The sequence below is a fragment of the Aythya ferina genome (assembly GCF_964211825.1).
Source record: "Aythya ferina genome assembly, chromosome: 4".
In the NCBI taxonomy this organism is placed as follows: domain Eukaryota; kingdom Metazoa; phylum Chordata; class Aves; order Anseriformes; family Anatidae; genus Aythya; species Aythya ferina.
In genome coordinates, this window is record NC_140300.1 from 75948648 (window position 1) to 75967671 (window position 19024).

General features: G+C 37.3%; 1 long non-coding RNA gene across 1 annotated transcript in view; it reads left to right on the forward strand.

The window, feature by feature from the left end:
* Positions 1-19024, forward strand: part of LOC311436117 — a 52019-nt gene that overhangs the window by 1700 nt on the left and 31295 nt on the right. The window lies entirely within an intron of this gene.

Consider the following 19024-nt stretch of genomic DNA (forward strand, 5'->3'; position numbering starts at 1 on the left):
AACCATCTGTGGAAACAGGGCAGGGTAAATGGGAAGTCTGTGGCTTTCTCATACGCAGCTAAAGTGCTTATGGGGAGAGTGCAAAAGCGGTTGGTGGTTTGTGTGCTCCTGGAGATGAACACATAACCCAAACCCTCTTATTTTAGTTTTGCTCAAAGGCATTCAGAAGAAAATAAATGTCTTTGTTTTGTTTTGTTTTGTTTTTCTGTAATAAATGAATAAATTGAATGTTGCTACGTAATATACCAGATGGTCATATTTGTTGAAGAGGAAGCTTTTTCCATTAAAATATTATGCATAAGTGATGTATTATGTAAATATGAGAAGCTACTTTATTCTTGCGCTGTGGATTTCTTCGTAACCTCATCTATGATGGGTAAAAGACTGTAAACAGATGGAAAGACCTCTGCCAGTTCTGTCAGACTATGAGGTTCAATTAGAGCCAATTGCGGGTTTTTTGCAAAGCACAGTACTTTTCATTGCAAGCCAGCTACGTCAGACTTCAGCTGAAATACATTTATGAGACAAATGCAAATCTGTCATTGTCCTCTGTGAGTGTTCATGTATACAGATGTTTGATTTCCAAATAACTTTAATTTTTGAAAACTACTTTATTTGAAACTATTGCAAATGTGTGTACAGGAATTAGTTGGAACTTCTATGCAGTGGAATAAAAAATAATCTTTAAAAATGAGCAGCACCTCTGTATTACACTTTCTTCTCTCCAGTTTTGGGCCATGTGTGTACTTAAGTAGATAATGCTTTACTTTAAGCTACTAGAATGTTATTAACTGATACTGTGAGAAACTTGCTGATGATCAGCTGTCATAAGAGACTGTAGGTCTACTCCTTAGTAATTGTTGGTGTTCAGTGAGTTTGTAATTTAAAAAAAAAAAAAAACAAAAAAAAACATTTATTCTTCATATGCAATTTTGAAATGGACGTTGCTTTTTTTTTTTTTTTTTGTAGTGTTATAAAATACGTCATTTTTCTCTGTAGCGATTAATGCTGCTTCTTTATGCTTATGGTTTTAAGACCCTAATGTAAATGAACTATTACAATGCACTTCACCACTTACCATGAAGTTTCACAGTAGTGCAGTTCTTGATCTGATTGGGAACTGTACTTTAAGGTCATTCACCTGTGTTTTTTACTCTGCTTTCCCATCATTACTATGCTTCACTTGATGATTATGATTTCACCTAGTTCAAAAGAGCACTTCACAAACAGGATAGCTTTATTTTATATGATAGAAGCCTGAAAAATACTAAGTATAACTAAAGTCTGAAACAAAACCCAGGCTTAGCAGCTTCAGCTGTGCTGAGAGAAAATTCATTCTTCCTGGAAGATTCTTGTTTGTATTTATTTTCATCTCTAAACCAGCTGCTGTATTCCTGCAATGGTGAGAAAGCTTAGGAATTCAAATGTACCTCTTCTATCAGTGGCACTGCTGGAAGAAAAATCAGCCAAATGGGCAGGAACAGTGAGGCATACGCCATGAGCATGCTGCTGAGCACAAGAGAGTAGGAAGAATATGAATAAGCAACAGTAAAGCTCTTAGTATCTTTCTGCCACCATCCATTACTTAACATTTCTCTGATATTCTGCTACTGTAAATGAGCCTTCTGTAAAAAGTTTCTTCAGCATACAGAAATGGAAGTTTCAGTATTAGAAAATATATTGACTTATTTTGTGACATTTCTTATAAACCTTCTTTTAGAAAGATGTTCTTATTCTATTAGACATTTTTTTCTTCTGTATCTGCCCTAAATGACTTGAAGACTGTGAGAAAGAGAGGGAGGGCTGGTAATTTTAGAAAGTCAGAAAAGTGGCTATGGAGTTGAAAAGGGCTGGCTATGGGGGAGGAGGGGTGGTGTCACTTCTTCCTTCAGGAAAAAGGTGTCATATTTGCTCATACTCCCATTTTCCTGGCAGGTAAAAGAATAGTAGTGGTGAAATTATACTTACATGGTCATCTCTGAATTCAAGCCTAAGCCAAACTGAAGCTACACTCAGTCTTCTCTTTGTTTAGCTCTTTTTCTTCTCTATTTGCATATATTCTTATTTTTTCTCATGAAACAATCTACACTAAACTATTGAATACAAAACTTTACAATATGCTTGAGTAATTAAAGACATATTGAAAATCATTTTACAGTAATCCAACATCTAAGTTTGCATTTAGAGGCTTAAACCTGATGTGTTTTGTTTGGTTATGGTTTGGACTATTTAAAAACTCTGCCTTCCTTTCAAAGGTTATTAGGAGGGTTTTTTGGCTACACCAGTATTTATTCTTCTGATTGCTCTTAATTTTTCTGTACTTCATGTTAATTTAAAAAACTGTCAATTGTTACTCAAAAAAGAATCATTTATTTTTGCTGGATAATCTTGATCTGTTCCAGAAGTAATGTTTCTTTTAGAATCAAATTTAACATGAAAAACAAAAGTTTAAAAGATTCAATAAAACGTACAGGAGCTTGACTCCTGGTTTCCTTCAACAGATTTTAAAAACTGAATTCCATTATAACTCAGCAATTGGATAAGTAAAGACATTGCTTTCTTTATTAGAAAAGTGTGTGCTTTTTATCTTTTCCTGTTTATTTTTTTTTAGTTATGAGTGGCAGAAACTTATTTTAATGGAAGCTTGAAATTCTTTATATAGCCTGCTAATGACAAAAACATGATTGTTTTTAGAGCAGTTGCATATTGTAAAACTTTTGAGGAAAAATCAACAGGATTGTTAATGCTACATGGTATTATCACAACATGAGAAAATGAATGTATTTGCTGAATTCTCAGAATTTTATTGCAGTCATATCATTAATCCTCAATGTAAAGTGTAACTTAACATGTGATGCACAAAATTGTTTTTTTATTGGAATAAAACATGCCCCATAAATTTCAAACTGGTTGCATTCCTGAACTGGCCTACAACATCTGCTCTTGACCAAATGGATTCAGCTGACAATCTAGTATAACCTGATATAGTCCGAATACAAATCTGTCATTATATTGTTTCACTTAAGTTTATTCATTGCAGGAGAAAACACATCTATCATTAGTGTATGTTTGTATGTACCTTTTTGCTGTTTTGATCTATATTGAAGACACATAAGAAAAGTTTGACTTTTCAGGAGAGCCAGAGTCTTCATTGTTCTTCAAAAAATTTTCAGTAAGCTGAAGATGTCTTGTTAAACCTGACATTTTTTTCCAATTGCTTAAACCAGAAGATTACAGCCTTTAATAATGACAGTATAGTTCATTTTTGTAATTATTACACCTATTTTTGTCTTCCTTCATCTGTGATGTTACATAAAGGTAACTCAAAACAGATAACCAGTAATTTTAATCAGAACATAGTTTTCAACCATACAAAGCAGTAATTTGGATAAGAATCCATTCTATCTCCCATTTCTTGTTCCCGTGCTTTTTTTTTTTCCAATAACAAATTCAATTTAAAGAAAAAAAAAAAAAGTTTGACCTGTATATAGAACATCTGAGTAATTTTTTTCTTCCTAAGAGTTCCTTACAGCCAACCGAATATGAATATCAAGTACAACCTGAAAATTATCACAGTGAGTTAGAGTAATGGTACTTCTTGTCTCCAAAAACATCCTGTAGCAGATGCCTACTGCAGAGTTAAAAAAAGGGCAGGCATGTATGATAATTCCTCTGATATCCTTTCCTTATATTTCCATCTATTCTCATGTTAGAAGATTTCACGAGTTAGAAGTTTTTCCTGTCTACTTAGTAACCCATAACTTTTCCAAATACTTGATGAGTCTCCCTTGTTGGCATCAAGGAGTACAGATATGCTGCCTGTGCTGTGAGAATTCTCTCTGCTACTAAAAGCACTGAAAACTAAAAAGTGTCACAAAACAGCAGCAAATTACTCTGATGCCAGCCTCATGGCATCAGAGTAGCCTTTTTCATTTCATTGAATATGCCAGTTCAACAGACATGTATGGCAGTAACAGTACTTTAAAACCCATGAAGAATGCTAGGTAGCTAAATTTTCTTTCATGCATCCAGATGCTCAGACAATCAAGTTGGGTGCTTGGGTTGCTTTTCTCCCTTTATGAGAGAGTCTTTTTCTATTAATTAGAAAGCTTTCATTATGAAATTAAAAACTGTGGTCTTCAAATGTCAGACTGCAAAGGTAAAAGTAACATTAAGCTAAAAACTCAGAGGGTTAAATCTTTTTCAGGAAGTGTGTGTGCATTTTCAGACAGATTGAAACAGACATTTCCATAACTGTAATTTATGCAATTCTGAATCAGAATTTAGATTAAAACTTTGAAGTGTCTGCTACAAAGAGCTGTGATGTTAAAAACTCCAGTTCTTATTCTGTGCTCTTGCACATCAGACAAGATTTTTGATTGTAATGGGGTTTTCCTTCTTTAAGATACAAGAAAAAAGTGAATTGTAAAGATTTATGTGCTATGTCACAGAATTCTTAAGCATTGCTGGTTTTGTAAGTGGTTCTTCTCTTAAAGCATTTTACTTCCACTCCCCATCAAAGTTGAATTTCTGGCTATAAAAGCAAGGCTTTTCCCAACTGTGGTGTTGGTGTTTTTTTTTTTTTTTTGTGTCAGTCACATTTTGGAAGTGTTATTCTTTTTAATATTACCTAGGTTTATGATGCTTCAGAATTATGATGTATGTTACTAGAGAATGAGAGAAACATATTAGAGAAACAGAGGAAAGGGGATGAATTTAGAAGAGTGAGAGCTGTCCAAGATAAAACACTTTTTTATTTTTTTCATGAAAGTCATGTCCTTATAAAATAAGGATCCTCTTAGAAACAGTAAAATATATTTGGCTGAACTACCTTGCTACAAAACTAAAATATAGAGATTTTCCTGAAATACTGAGATTAAAATGAAAATATGCTACCATCTCCCTGATACTTCCCTATTTTTGTTATTCATGTGAGAAGTGTGTGTTGGAGAACAGTATTTGAGGCAGTGGCAGCAAGTAACCTGATAGACCTCCTCCTTGTGAGGCTGCAGGGAGTTCTTCAGGAAGTTGCTCAGATGCTCATCTATCTTTGCCCTAAACAGAAAGAGGGAGACTCCAATAGGCTTTTCTCCTCTTGAAGGAATATACGAAAAGACCTCCTGTATCTTCCGCCTTCTACAGGGCCAGGTCTCTGAAGCAAGATTCAGCCAGACTAGATGACAGTATTTCTGGCAGCAGCAGTGTTTTACTCCTGGTTTTCCTCTATTTGTGATCGCCCAGCCCAAAAGTAAAGCCTGCAGGCCCATGACTGCAGGGTGGTATGGGAAGAATAAAGAGACTTACAGAGAGAATTTTCATGGATGGAGGCAGACAGAAAACCAAAAATGTTTCAGAGAAACATTCAGAGAAACATTTTTGGTTTTCTGTCTGCCTCCATCCATGAAAAAATGTTTCTCCAAAATATATGTGGCAAAAGAAGTGTAGGAATAGCAGTCAGCTCAACTGCTCCTGAGAATGGGAACTCCCCTCCACATTTGGTCCGTGATCATCTCAGGTCTGACTTAGCCAAAAAAAAAAAAAAAAAAGCAGGGTCTTGATCCAAAGTCACTTATTAGGTCCTAAGTTGAGCTTTGAGGTAAGCCTCCAAAAGCACATTAAATTGACCCTGCTCTTTAAGACTTATAAAGCTCAGCCTAAATGGCAGCCCATTTAGCTGCTCTTTAATGCTGTGCATTCTACAGCAGGGAGCTTATCAGCTCTTGGTACCATCTATTTTGAACCCTTTTTGTGCGTGGGCTTGCTTGTGAGTGGAAACAAAAACTAGCAGACTTTAATTATCTGGTACAGTTTTGAATCTGTGAACTTTTGAAGAGATGATATTTATGAGTATTATATTATTTTTGTTTTACTGAGCACTTTCCACAAACAATATTCATTACAATATTTTTTAATTTCCAGTGCAAAACGCTGTAAGCCATTCTATGTTATTTATTAGTTAATCACAAACTGCATATATATGCAATAAAATATTAATCTGTGTTTCCATATTAAAGTATTTCATTTGAATTTATAAGAAACCTCATCACAAGGAAGCTTAGGAATGTATAATAGTTTCACAGTTCTAAAGTTGTTATTTTTTCATACATGCAGAAGTTGCTGGTCTTTATTGTGATATAATGATCCTCAGAAGTTTGTTTTAGAAAGCAGAACAATGATATAACGATTATATGATAAAGTCTGTGAATATCAGTATCAAGCCTTGTTCATTGTTGTGACACAGGAAAAAATCACATAATCATCTGAATGGGCTTTTTTAGGTGTGTAAGTATTGTTTAAGAAGACCAAGTGTTAAACAGCACTGAATGGTATATTTTGAGTATCATGGCACAATCTTCATTTGAAATACACAGCACTTAAGGAGTGATATGTTTTAATCTGATGTGAATTGCCAGAAGCTTTATTGCATTAGAAGATATCTAAATAGGAAAATGAAGCAGCTTTGCAATTGTGCAGTGGTATTTGCTGTTGGTAAAATGGGAATTAAGCAGAACAAAAAGTTTTAATTGCACATTTCAGATCCAGTACTGGCTTGCTTCAATTCTGAAACATATTTCTAGGCAGTATTATCCCTTAAATTCATATACTGGAAGAAATAATTGCTAGAAAAATACTTTTTAAAGAAATTGCAGTATAAAATTTTATCTCCATACTCTGCCAATGTATTTGCTATACTGTAAGTCTTGTAATAACCTTCTAAAGACTGTTTGTATACCCGAAAAAAGATGACAACTAGCTAACGAGGGATTGAGACACAGCTCAGTGACATGTAAGATTGCAGGCCTCTAACTGTTTGAGAATTATACCTTTAGTATGCAAATACATCTCCTAGGGAAGTTCTGATTAAAGGCAAATTAAATAGATGTATGTGTCATTTAAAGTCAAACTGTGAAATTATATGGTAATTAGTATGCTGTGTCTGTCTATCAGGAATGATATTTCTTATTGAAATTATAAATTGATGAAAGAGTAGTTTTTTTTTTTCTGTAGGAATGAACTACAACTGGACTATACTTCCTGCCACATCGATAGCCCAGTAAATCTCTGACCACTTCCAGATTTATTTTTTTCAGCTACTTCTACTCTTGAACAGTATCCAGTTCATGGCTGTAGGAGAAATGTTGTTACCTGAGTCCAAGAGCAGATTTTCTAGAAGGAGGCAATTTTCAAACTGTCACTTTCTTCTTCTGTCTTTTGCCTTTCATTCCCACAAAACTTTCCATTCATTTTCTAGTTATTTTTATCCTCCAGACAAAAGCATTTTTTCCCTTATCCAATGTAGTTGGCAAAGAAGGATTTCTGTGTGTTTAATACAAGGACTGTGATACAGCTATTCATTTTTGGAAATCAGGATGCAACTTTGACATAATCTGAAAAGGTCCAATTGGTAATCAGAGTGTAGCTTTGAAAAAGAGCTTATCTTAACAGCCAGGCTGTGCTCTCAATTATATACTTTGCATAATAGAAAGATGGCCCAACACTGGAGTTGTTTGTTTAGCTCTTGTCTACTTTTTCCTTTCAATATTTTGTATGGTATTTGCAGCTTTTAAACCCTGTTGGGTAAGAATATTGTAGGTTGAGTTATTTCCATTTGTCTCTGGATGAGGTTAGCAGAGTGTGAAAGGGAAAAAAAATAGTTTCTGGAATAGGAGTTTTAGAAAAGTATTTCTAATCTCTTCAAAATGATGATTACTGTTTTTATATTGCAGATGGGGAGGGTTTACCTCTAGGCAGGGCAGGGAAGAGAAACTATAAAATAAGCTTTGTGAAACTGCTGAAGAAGGCTCTTAAGAGAGGAAAAAATGTAAGGACTGTTTGTCTAAGTGCTTCTTTAAAGCTGTCTATAGTTGGATACTTTCGCCAATTTGCAAACATATGTGTTGGGCACATTTAGGACCATTTCTATGTCTCAGGTGCACATGGCTATGCCTAATCATGATAATCAGGTTCTCAAACACAGATGAAAATGTATGTTAACTCCATTTCACCTTCCCACCCTCAAAAATATTGTGATCTAATATGTTTATTGCTGAACACTTTCAACTACATGTATATGCTCCATATATGTTATAAATGAAGTCTCAACTCAATCTGAATTTAGTGATATTTATTAAAGACAAGTAAACAGCGCTGGGTGCACGGGGAGTCTATGCTCCACCAACACGCACACATGAACATCGAACTTTCTAAATAGACATAACATTGCTTTTACATACTAAACCCGAGTATGCCTATACATACGTACAATCAGAAAAGGCAACAAACAGTCAAACAATCCTTTACGTCTATTATTATCAATGTCCATGACCAGGGGAGCATAGTTGGCCTGATTGAAGTGCTCCCTTATCTTCCATGACTTGTAACAGTCTCCATTTTCCATTCCTTTTCTTGATTACAAACACCGGAGAATTCCAGAGCTAGTCGTGGGAACAATATGTCTCGCTTTAAGTTGTCAAGCAACTCGGCCTTCGGGCCTTATGCATCCCGTTCCTCCCGGATCGAAGGAAAATATTTCCGTCTCCTTTTCAAGGCCAATAGGGCCTGGGTCGAAAGGCACGTCCAGGTCACCAGGGGGCAGAACAGCAAAGGCCTGCGATGGCTGTAGCAGCCGATCAGTAAAGGAGCCTGCAGCTCTCTCACTGTCTGGCAAACCGTGTCTGGCACACGTGTCTGACTGGTCCCACACAGCTCTGTAAGGCCTCAGAGACTGCTCGCCAGGTGCCGAGCAACCCCACTGCAACCTTGTCGTTTTTAGTTGCAGAGTCCCACACCTTGACCTCAGTTTGGTCCCATATTTCAGGCTCATAAACTGTCTGATTGTTAAGAAGGAGAATAAGCCATAAGGTTACCAGGACAGTCTTTGTTTCTAAGGACGTATGATTCCCCATAATGCTCAACTGCTTACCAGCGAGGGGCAGCTGTGTGCACGGCTCGGCTTCTCTCAGCTTGAGCTTCTCTCCAGCTCCGGTGCGCCCATTTCCAGTGACTTTCACTACGAGCTTCTCTGAGCAGTTTGCTGAGTTTGGCCGAACCGATCTTCATGAGGGGATCAATGTGCTTGTTCCTGTCCTGGTCTCCGTTCTGCTAGCCTGTTCCTTTTCATTCCTTCTTTCTGCTTCTTTATTGATGACATAACTTCATTGTGTTGCCTTTTTGTTTTGTTTTGTTTTTTTCTTTTTGTTTTGAGGACGGGCTTCCCTCTTATACCCTTCACCCCACAGCAGTCCTTTTCAAAAACAACTTTTCATTGGTCAAACAACTTCGCATATAACAGCAAACACCCAGCAACTTCCATACCTTAACGGCTGGAGAACAAGAAACCGGAGACTGCGTGGAGTCTCCTGAATCACCCTTCTTTGTTCCCTCTTGTACTGGGTCTGGCTGGAATGTTAACTTTCCCAGCAGCAGCCCATTCAGTGCTGTACTCTGCACTTGTAGCTGGAACAGCAGTGTTATCACACCAGTGTTGTGTCTACTGCTGAGCAGTGCTGGCACAGCATCAGGCCTCTCTCTAACCCTCCTAGGGGGTGGGCAAAAAGTGAGAAGAGAAACATCACTAGGGCAGCTGACCTAAACCAACCAAAGGGATATTCCATACCATGTGATGTCACACTCAGCAATAAAAGGTGGAAACAGGAAGAAGAGGGGAGGGGTGGGCTCTCATTGTGAAAACGTCGGTCCTCCTCTCGAACACCATCTACGTGCGTTGAGGTGCTGCTTCAAGGATCAAATGACCACAAATGGTCAATCATTGCTCATTTGTGGGAAGTAGAGAGTAATTTCTTTCCTCTGCACTTCCATATAGCTTTCATTTATTTTGTTTGTTTGTTTTCCTCCCTTTTTCCCCTTTTCCCTTTTACTTCCCCTTAGTTAAATTGTTTAGTTCATGGTAGTCTTTATTTAATTATTATAATTATTTCCCTTTAATTAAATTATCCTTATCTCAACCCTTGAGTTGTTCTTTGCTTTACTTCTCCCCCTCCTCATCTAAAGGAGGGGGAGTGAGAGAGCGGTTGTGGGGTTTAGCTGCCCAGCACAGTAAAACCACCACACCTCTAAGCTCTTTTACATTCCTGATGGCCTCATCGTTAAGTCTGATGTTATCTTCAGCCATGGGGCTTGCCAACTCCCATGGCCACACTCCCACATCTCCCCCTTTTTTATTAATATCAACCATTTTCTTGACATGAATTATTATGCCATATATCACAATATACAACTTGCACCAGTTTAGTTGGATGTCTGACGGAGGAAATGTTAGGTGTTTTTGAAATATTTCTCTCTTCTTCTCAATTTATAAATTACTGTTTTGCTGATTTTAAGGAAATGACTTAAACAAAAATTATAAGGAAGGAAAGGTAGTTGTGATGAAAATTTACATTTTAAACTCATTGGGCAAATAATTCTCTTTGCTCTGTATACTGCTCATACCTAGTATAGTCTGGGTTTGTAATATATTAATGTTTTCTAACTACTTAATTTCATGCAGTACGGTCTTTCTGTAGGCATGTTGTAATCTGTACAGAGAACATATACACTGGTATATGTTCCTATAATTAATACCTTCTCTATCTAGTAAAATTTCACTCGAGGCTGTAACTTCTCACAGCAAAGCTTGTGTCTGATTGTCTACGATGTTCCTTTGACTGCAGCAGTGGTTTGATACGGAATCTAAGTTTGTAGTGGTGCCTGCTATGGAGACAAATAAAAATGCATCTGGTATGATGAATGATAAATAGTAGATAAAGAAACTGGAGCTTCACCCTTCATAATATGTTGGCAGTATTTTTGTAATTATCCTGCTTGGACTCTGGGTACCAAAGCCAGGAGAAATAAAAGAAATACTTTGAGAGATTATTGGAAAATTATTAGTGGTAAAAGCAAGTGGAACTGTACTTCAGTACCTATTCGATGACCCTGTTTGTGGCCTGTTTGACTGACAGATAACAAAACCTGCATGGTATACCATGTAAAAATCACCTTTAATTTCCTGCTCAAAGAGCTTCACAACCTGGTTTGGTTCCTGCAAAGCTTGAATTCTGTTCATCTCTTACACAGCAAAAATGAACCAGGTCATATTCCCTAATCAAGCAATTATTTTGGTGAGCAGATGAAAGAGGAAAGTCAAGCTTATAAAGAAACACTTGTTTAGAAGGAGGTAGGCCTTGGAAGAAAGTAAAGGCAAGCAATTGGAGGAAGATGCTGGAATTCTTGAACAATGAAATGGATTAGACAATATGCATAGATAATTTAATAATCTTTAAGTACAGATGTCAGGGGTCTCAGAATAGCTGGAATAAAAGTTCTGCCCAATGTTCATAAACTTTAAATTATTTAAGATGGTTGTACAGACTTTAATATGGTAGATATTAGGTCAAAGATCGAGTATAGTGCTTCAGGTAATATAATTATTTTAGCTAGAATTAATGGCCCTTTAACTAAATAAGCTGAAAGAGCAGTAGCAAATATCCTAGTAGTAATTACTATACTCTGAACACTTTTAGTTGTTTTTTAAAATCAGTTAATGTGATACTGAGAGAAATGTCATCAAAGGATCAATAGATTAAATTGGACTACATTTCTATATTTAAAATTAAATTAATTAAAAACAAAAACTGAAAGTCTTCTCAATTTTCAGATAATATCTGTAGAACTGCTAGTCCTAATAGTTAAGAAAATGTGATGGTCCATTGACGTGCTACTCGCTATTAATACAGATAAGCTTTATTGATTTAGAGGCTTGTTGGAGACCTATTTGCTCATCAGAAAATGGTGCGGTAATGTTTGATTAAATATTATTGCTACATCTCTGAAAGAAATGGCACTCAGTGCTGGCTACCCTTTCATTTCTGTCATTCAAAACAATTGCTGGCTGCTCAGTTACACATTTGACTCATCACCCTCTAGAGAAAGCAATGATAAGAGTTTAAGTGCATGCAGATTTTTTTTTTTTAACTATATGACTTCTAGAAATAAAATCTCAAGATTCAAGACATCTTAAGCAGTGACAAAGTGTAAACAGATGAAAGTTGCATGGAGTTGCAATATGTCAGTGTGTAAGCAAAAGAATGACAAGTACAGATTTACCACATGAATTTTTCTCCCCAATAATGACAGTATAGGTTGTAACATCATAACCATAGATGTAATAATTACTAGATGTTGTTTCTAGATAAGCTTTAGTTTTGTCCATACATGACAAATATAATAAATTCTGAGGCATTGGAATGTGGTGAACCTCAAAAGATACTGGATTCATTGCTCTCGATCATGTGGAAGTCACTCAGTCATCTCTATGTGGCAGAATCAGAACTGTGTTTTTACCTTATTTCTAGTCAATCCGTGCCAGATTCCGGAAGATCAGGATGGACATGACATTTGATTCTCTGTGATGAAATGAGAAATAAAATAAACAAAAACAACAACAACAAAACTACCTGCAAATGCAAAAGATGCTTTCAGCTCTCTAAATAGGTGGCTGTAGGGAAAGCAAACTATTGTTCATTTCTATAGTAATTCTTTATTTGTCCTCCAAGTGACAATATGGCTAGGGGAAGGTTTGAATTTATATTTATGAAGAATAAATGCACTATTTGCTCTGAATTCAGTTTCAGAATATGTCCTCATTGGGAATCTTCAGCATTTTCAAGGGATGCATCCCTGCCAGGAAATGGGACTTACTGTTCAAAGTGTTGGAGTAAAGAAAAGCTTGGCCTAAGACAGATAGGAAATCTGGACTGTCCTTTAGGAAAAGGGCAATTCATACGAAATCTCCTGCTCTGAATTCCTACCTGAATTTAGCTGGATACTTTGGTTTGCAAAACGCAAGCAAAGAGCAGAAAAATCTCACTTGTTCTTTCTGTCTCTGTCTTTTCTTTTCCTTCTTTTTCTTCTGTCTTTCCTTTTTCTTGCTGGTGTTGTTTCCCCTCATTACCCCACTATGTCTGGTAAAGTCTTTATGACTTAGAACAGTGTGGAGAAAAACTGAATCGTTGAAAACTGACTGAAAGCTCTTTTATGAAAATGCCATTAGGAGCTATGAAATTTTAGTTTTATGGTAAGTCTTGGATACTTAGTCTTACTCTTGCAGAATTAGCTATAACCATTGCAATTTAAAAGATATATTCCTGAAAATATTTTGTCCACTCTTGTGTTGTTTGTCATTCAACAACTTCAGCAGATAGAGTGAACCAAAGGAAGATAAAAATTGTATGGTAACTGTATTTTCAGTATTTTTGATGGAAATAATGAACGATTCCCTGTAACCTCTAATGACTAAGATTTGGATAATAATGTTTTGCTGTTTGTGATCTGAAGTTGGTAGGTCAGGAAAACTTAATGTTGTAAAGAACTGTTTTGCTGCTTAGTTAATACCTGCTTCATATCAGTAGGATATTTATTGTTGCTCAGTTGAGACCGGAACAGAGTAGACCAATAAGCCTCCATTTCTGCCTTTGTGTTTGTATACTTGTTCAGTGGTAATGCGTGCAAATCGTTGATGATGCTCCTGGCAACTGAAATATTTTTTCTTTATATAGAAACTTGCTAGAAGCTTTTTTGTTGTTTTCGTTCCCTCTTGTACACAGAAGACTTAATTCAGTGGTGTTTACTTTAAAGGGAAACATATACTTATCTCCTTCAGAACTGTGGGGCCTTTATCTTTGTTAGAAAGCTGTGATTTTGGGAGGTAGAAGGCCCGTGTCGTGGTTTAACCCGACCGGCAGCTAAACACCACGCAGCCGTTCGCTCACCCTCCCCCCTCCCTCTCTGGGACGGGGGAGAGAAATGGAAAGTGAAGCCCGTGAGTTGAGATAAAGACAGTTTAATAAGACAGGAAAAAAAAAAAAAAATAATAATAATAATAATAATAATAATAACAATAATAATAATGATGATACAATGGTGATAATACGAAAGTAATAATAGTATGTACAAACAAGTGATGCACAATGCAATTGCTCACCACCCGCTGACCGATGCCCAGCCTAACCCCGAGCAGTCCGGCCCCCTCCCCCCGGCTAGCCACCCCTATATATTGTTTAGCATGACGTCAGGTGGTATGGAATACCCCTTTGGCTAGTTTGGGTCACCTGTCCTGGGTCTGTCCCCTCCCAGCTCTTACTGCACCCCCCAGCCTGCCCGTTGGCAGGACAGAGCAAAGGCTGAGATGTCCTTGGCTTAGTATAAGCACTGCTCTGCAACAATTAAAGCATCGGGGTGTTATCAGCACTCTTCTCATTCTAAGCCAAAACACAGCATTCCACCAGCTACTAGGAAGAAAATTAATTCTGTGCTAACTGAAACCAGGACAGCCCGAAAGAAAAACTCTAAAGCCTGGTCTCAAATCTTCCGATGTTCATTTATGCCCTCGCAATCCTTGTGGATGCTTGTTGAAATCCATTTAGATTCAAAGCAAGACTCTGGTATAAGGAAGAAATATGATGATGGTACCCTGTTAATGAAGTGTTTGGCCTGATCTGGCAATGTAATCTCAATCTCAAAAAACTGCATATCAGTTTTGTGGAGATCTATGTATATAATATGCATACAATACAGATTGCTGTTTCCGGAGGTTTTGAACATAATTTATGTAGCTAGATGCAACTGTGCATTACTCTGACATTAAATTATTATATTCTGTGTTATAAATGAAGTCTCAACTCAGTCTGAATTTTGTAATATTTATAATTATAAAAGGTATAAAAGGCAAGTGCTGGGTGTTGCGGGGAGTCTACGCTCCACCAACACGCACACACAAACATGAAACATTCTAAATATATAAAACATTGCTTTACATATTAAACGCGAGTATGCCTATACATATGTACAATCAGGAAAGGTAACAAACAATCCTTTGAGTTCCATGACTTAACAGTCTCCGTTTTCCATTCCTTTTCTTAATTACAAACAAGTCTCCATTTTCCATTCCTTTTGAACAATATGTCTCGCTTTAAGTTGTCAAGCAACTCGGCCTTCGGGCCTTATGTATCCCGTGCTTCCCGCATCGAAGAAAAACATGTCCATCTCCTTTTCAAGGCCAATAGGGCCTGGGTCAAGGTCGCCAGGGGGCAGAACACCAAAGGCCTGCGATGGCTGTAGCAGCAGAGGGGCCGATGGCGTAGCAGCAGGATCAGTAAAGGAGCCCGCAGCTCCCTCACTGTCTGGCAAACCCCACGTGTCTGACTGTGGTCCCACACGGCTCTTTAAGGCCTCAGAGACTGCTCGCCAGGTGCCGAGCAATCCCACTGCAACCTTGTCGCTTTTAGTAGCGGAGTCCCACACCTTGACATCAATTTGGTCCCATATTTCAGGCTCATAAACTGTCTGATTGTTAAGAAGGAGAATAAGCCATAAGGTTACCAGGACAGTCTTTGTTTCTAAGGACGTATGATTCCCCATAATGCTCAACTGCTTACCAGCGAGGGGCAGCTGTGTGCACGGCTCGGCTTCTCTCAGCGTGAGCTTCTTTGCAGCTCCGGTGCGCCCATTTCCAGCAACTTTCACTATGAGCTTCTCTGAGCAGTTTGCTGAGTTTGGCCGAACCGATCTTCATGAGGGGATCAATGTGCTTGTTCCTGTCCTGGTCTCCGTTCTGCTAGCCCGTTCCTTTTCATTCCTTCTTTCTGCTTCTTTATTGATGACATAACTTCATCGCATCGTGTTGCCTTTTTTTTTCTTTTTTTTTTCTTTTTTTTTTTTTTAATCTTGAGGGCAGAGCTCCTCTCTTATACCCTTCTCTCCACAGCAGTTCTTTTCAAAACAACTTTTCATTGGTCGAACAACTTCGCATATAACAGCAACAGCAAACACCCAACAACTTCCATGCCTTAACGGCTGGAGAACAAACAACCAGCTGGAGAACAAGAAACCGGAGACTGCATGGAGTCTCCTGAATCACCCTTCTTTGTTCCTTCTAAACTCTTTTATAATCCTGATGGCCTCATCGTTAAGTGTCTAATGTTATCATCAGCCACGGGGCTTGTCCACCCCCATGGCCACACTCCCACATCTCCCCCTTCTTTATTAATATCAACCATCTTGTCGACACGAATTACTACTCCATATATAACTTTATGTCTTCAGAAAATTCCAACCATCTTCTCTTCAGCCACATGAATTTTTGAAGGTAGAGAGATGAGGATAGAACAAACCAAGTGAAAATTACAAAAAACTAATACTCTGCTCATGAAGCAGTCTGCCTACACAATTTTCTGAAATGACTATAAAGTAAAAGCACTAAGAATAGTTTTAACCACAAAGTTCCATTTCATCAGTTTATTTCCATTGCAGGTGGGTCAATCCACTGTTCCTTTGCACCCAGCTGTAGCCTATCATCACCCAGTTTTCAAAGAGCAATCCCAGACAATGTTCTACCACAGCTTTCTCTGTCTCTGCTTCACTGAAACTTGGGAGATGTTTTATGCGTTAGCACGCATCCTCTCACATTCCTTGCTTACACTCTCCCTTAAACACTGAGACCTGTGAAGTGATTCAGCAGTTCTGAAACCAGCTTTCAGTGTAGTGGTTGTTGATGCTTTTTTTTTTTTTTTTCTTCTTTTTTTTTTTTTTTAAATGTATTAGAGCAATTCTAAGTTTGCTAATAGACCTTTACTGAGATCCTTGCTTTGAGTTTGGCTGTTTGACTTTCCTGTGTCAGATGCACATTGGGGGGTGTTGAGAGTTGAGAATTGTTGAGAATTACTTTCAAGTTATAATAAATTTTTAAAAGTCAAGTTCCTAAACGAAGTGTTAATTGGGCCACTCCCTTTTGGATAAGCACAAATAGTTTCTTTCCCACCTACTTGCCACTCATTTAGTAGATTTAATTACCACCTAGCCAGAAGGCAGAGACACTATTAAACCTAGCCAGAGGGGACAAGAGGGGATCATAGTCACTTTAATGAGCTGGAACAGAAGTAGGTCAATGAAAAATATATGTATAATTTACTATAGTACTTCTATGTGTGCATATATATTTAACTGGTGGACTAAAGGTGGTGTTGATTGTTGAAGCCTAAAACAGTAAACCTCAGTTGAATGATGTTTTGTTCTTCCTTTTTTTATAGTTTGCATTTACTCTGTTCCCACACTGAGTTAAGTCTTCTGCTTGACCTTATTTGTTAATTTTATTATTATAATGTCTTACTGAAGAAATGCTACAATATGTGGATTTCAATTTATTAGGTCTTTTTGCAACAAATGACTGTCATATGTATTTTTATTAAAATTATTGTTCTATACTAAAGTTGTTTCCTGGAGCTATAGGGTACCTGTCTTACTGCCTTTATTTCATAAACAAATAGCTGTTTAGGTTAAAATGACAAATTTCTTATTTTCTTTGAGTCCTTGGTGCTTTGTTCACATGACACAACTTGATACTTTTGGGATGCATGTGTGGAAAAACAATGGAAAAGACAAAATGGAAAGAAGAAATAATTAGCATAGAAGTTATGTTGATCCTGTTTACATGACGCACAGTATCTTAGTACTCTTACTACTGCCAATTCATGAGCCTTCTGCAGAATAACCAGAGAGATCTCTGCCTTAAGCTAAGTTGTTATGGTTGCGTTTTGAAGAACTTTTTTTTCTGTATCAACATCTTGCTTAATCACACACACGCACGCTTTTTTTTTTTTTTCCATGATTTGTTTTTATCTCTTTTCTAGCCACAGCATTGTATCACTGCAGCACTTTATTTGATAATATAATAAGCAAGATAGGAATTACCAAAAAAAAAAAGTTTCCACACTTCCCATACTGGGCATCTTTCTTTTAGCTGGTTTCTTTGTCCATTTTGTCAGCTAGTTCCACAATGAGCTACACCAGCAAAACTGAAGTAAATGCTGTGAGAGCAAGAGTTAAGTGGCAGAGAAAATAAAATGGAGATGGATGTGCATACAGTGTGCATGTTATCTGAGGGAGCTAATTCAAAATCTTCTGCTCAGGGGTCCGTTCCTGTTCCTGACACTTCAAAAATGTTCATGAGTTGTGCTTTTTGCTGCTTTTCCATGATGGGTGTGCACAGCTCTCAGAAACATGAATGGTGATGTTTCTTAGCAGGCTTCTTTTCAGAAGAGCAGAGATGGCAGAAACATATGGAAATTCAGTTTCATGTATCAGAATATCTCTCATGCTTTAAAAGCCAAAAAGCATTTCAGCCATTGCCTCACACATTTAAATACAAAATATACATTGTATTCCACCTCTGAATTTCATGAAGGATTATGTCAGCTGAACACAAACAGGGCAGCCACTCTGTATGTGTGAGGAAGTGAGGAATACCTCATCTAATAGAATAATCCTAAATTTTATACTGTATCCGTCATTTCATCATCATGAATCAGGAAGTAACCTTCTAGTAATTTTGAAAGAGTTCTGTGGTGCTTATGTGACATCTGGCTGTGGCCTTCTGTGATCTCTTCATCTATGACTGAACAGTGTTCCTAGGGAGGAAGGCCAAATTAAGTAGATCCTAACATCGTTTTCTTTTCTCTTAACCTACTGTTTCCATATTCATGTTTTACTCTATTTTTCCCAGCTGAAAACTGGACAGTATGACACTATCTACCATAATTCAATAAACTAATATTTAGAGTGAAAATAGATGTTCTTTCTCAAAAGTAATGTTAATGTATTTCTTTGGGTATGTTTCCTTAAGTAGGACCATGGTAGATCAACATTTCTATTGCTTAAAGGAAGGTCAAGTTGTGATAACAAGGACCTCATAATCATTTTGTGGTTGATAGTATCGGGACATGGCATGATAATTTCTGAAGTTGTTATTGCAAAGAAAATACAAGAGTAAAATAATGGGAGAACCTAAATGTTTTGATCCAAATACAGGCCATAAACTCCATGCAATAAATTGCCGGTCTGTGAGAGCCCCAAAGTATCTTCTCTTCATTACACTCCCTCTGCCCTTGCCAAAACACACTTTCTAGAAGCATAAACAATCTTGGGAGAAGTAAGCAAAAAGCATACATATAATATGCCACAAGATCAGAAC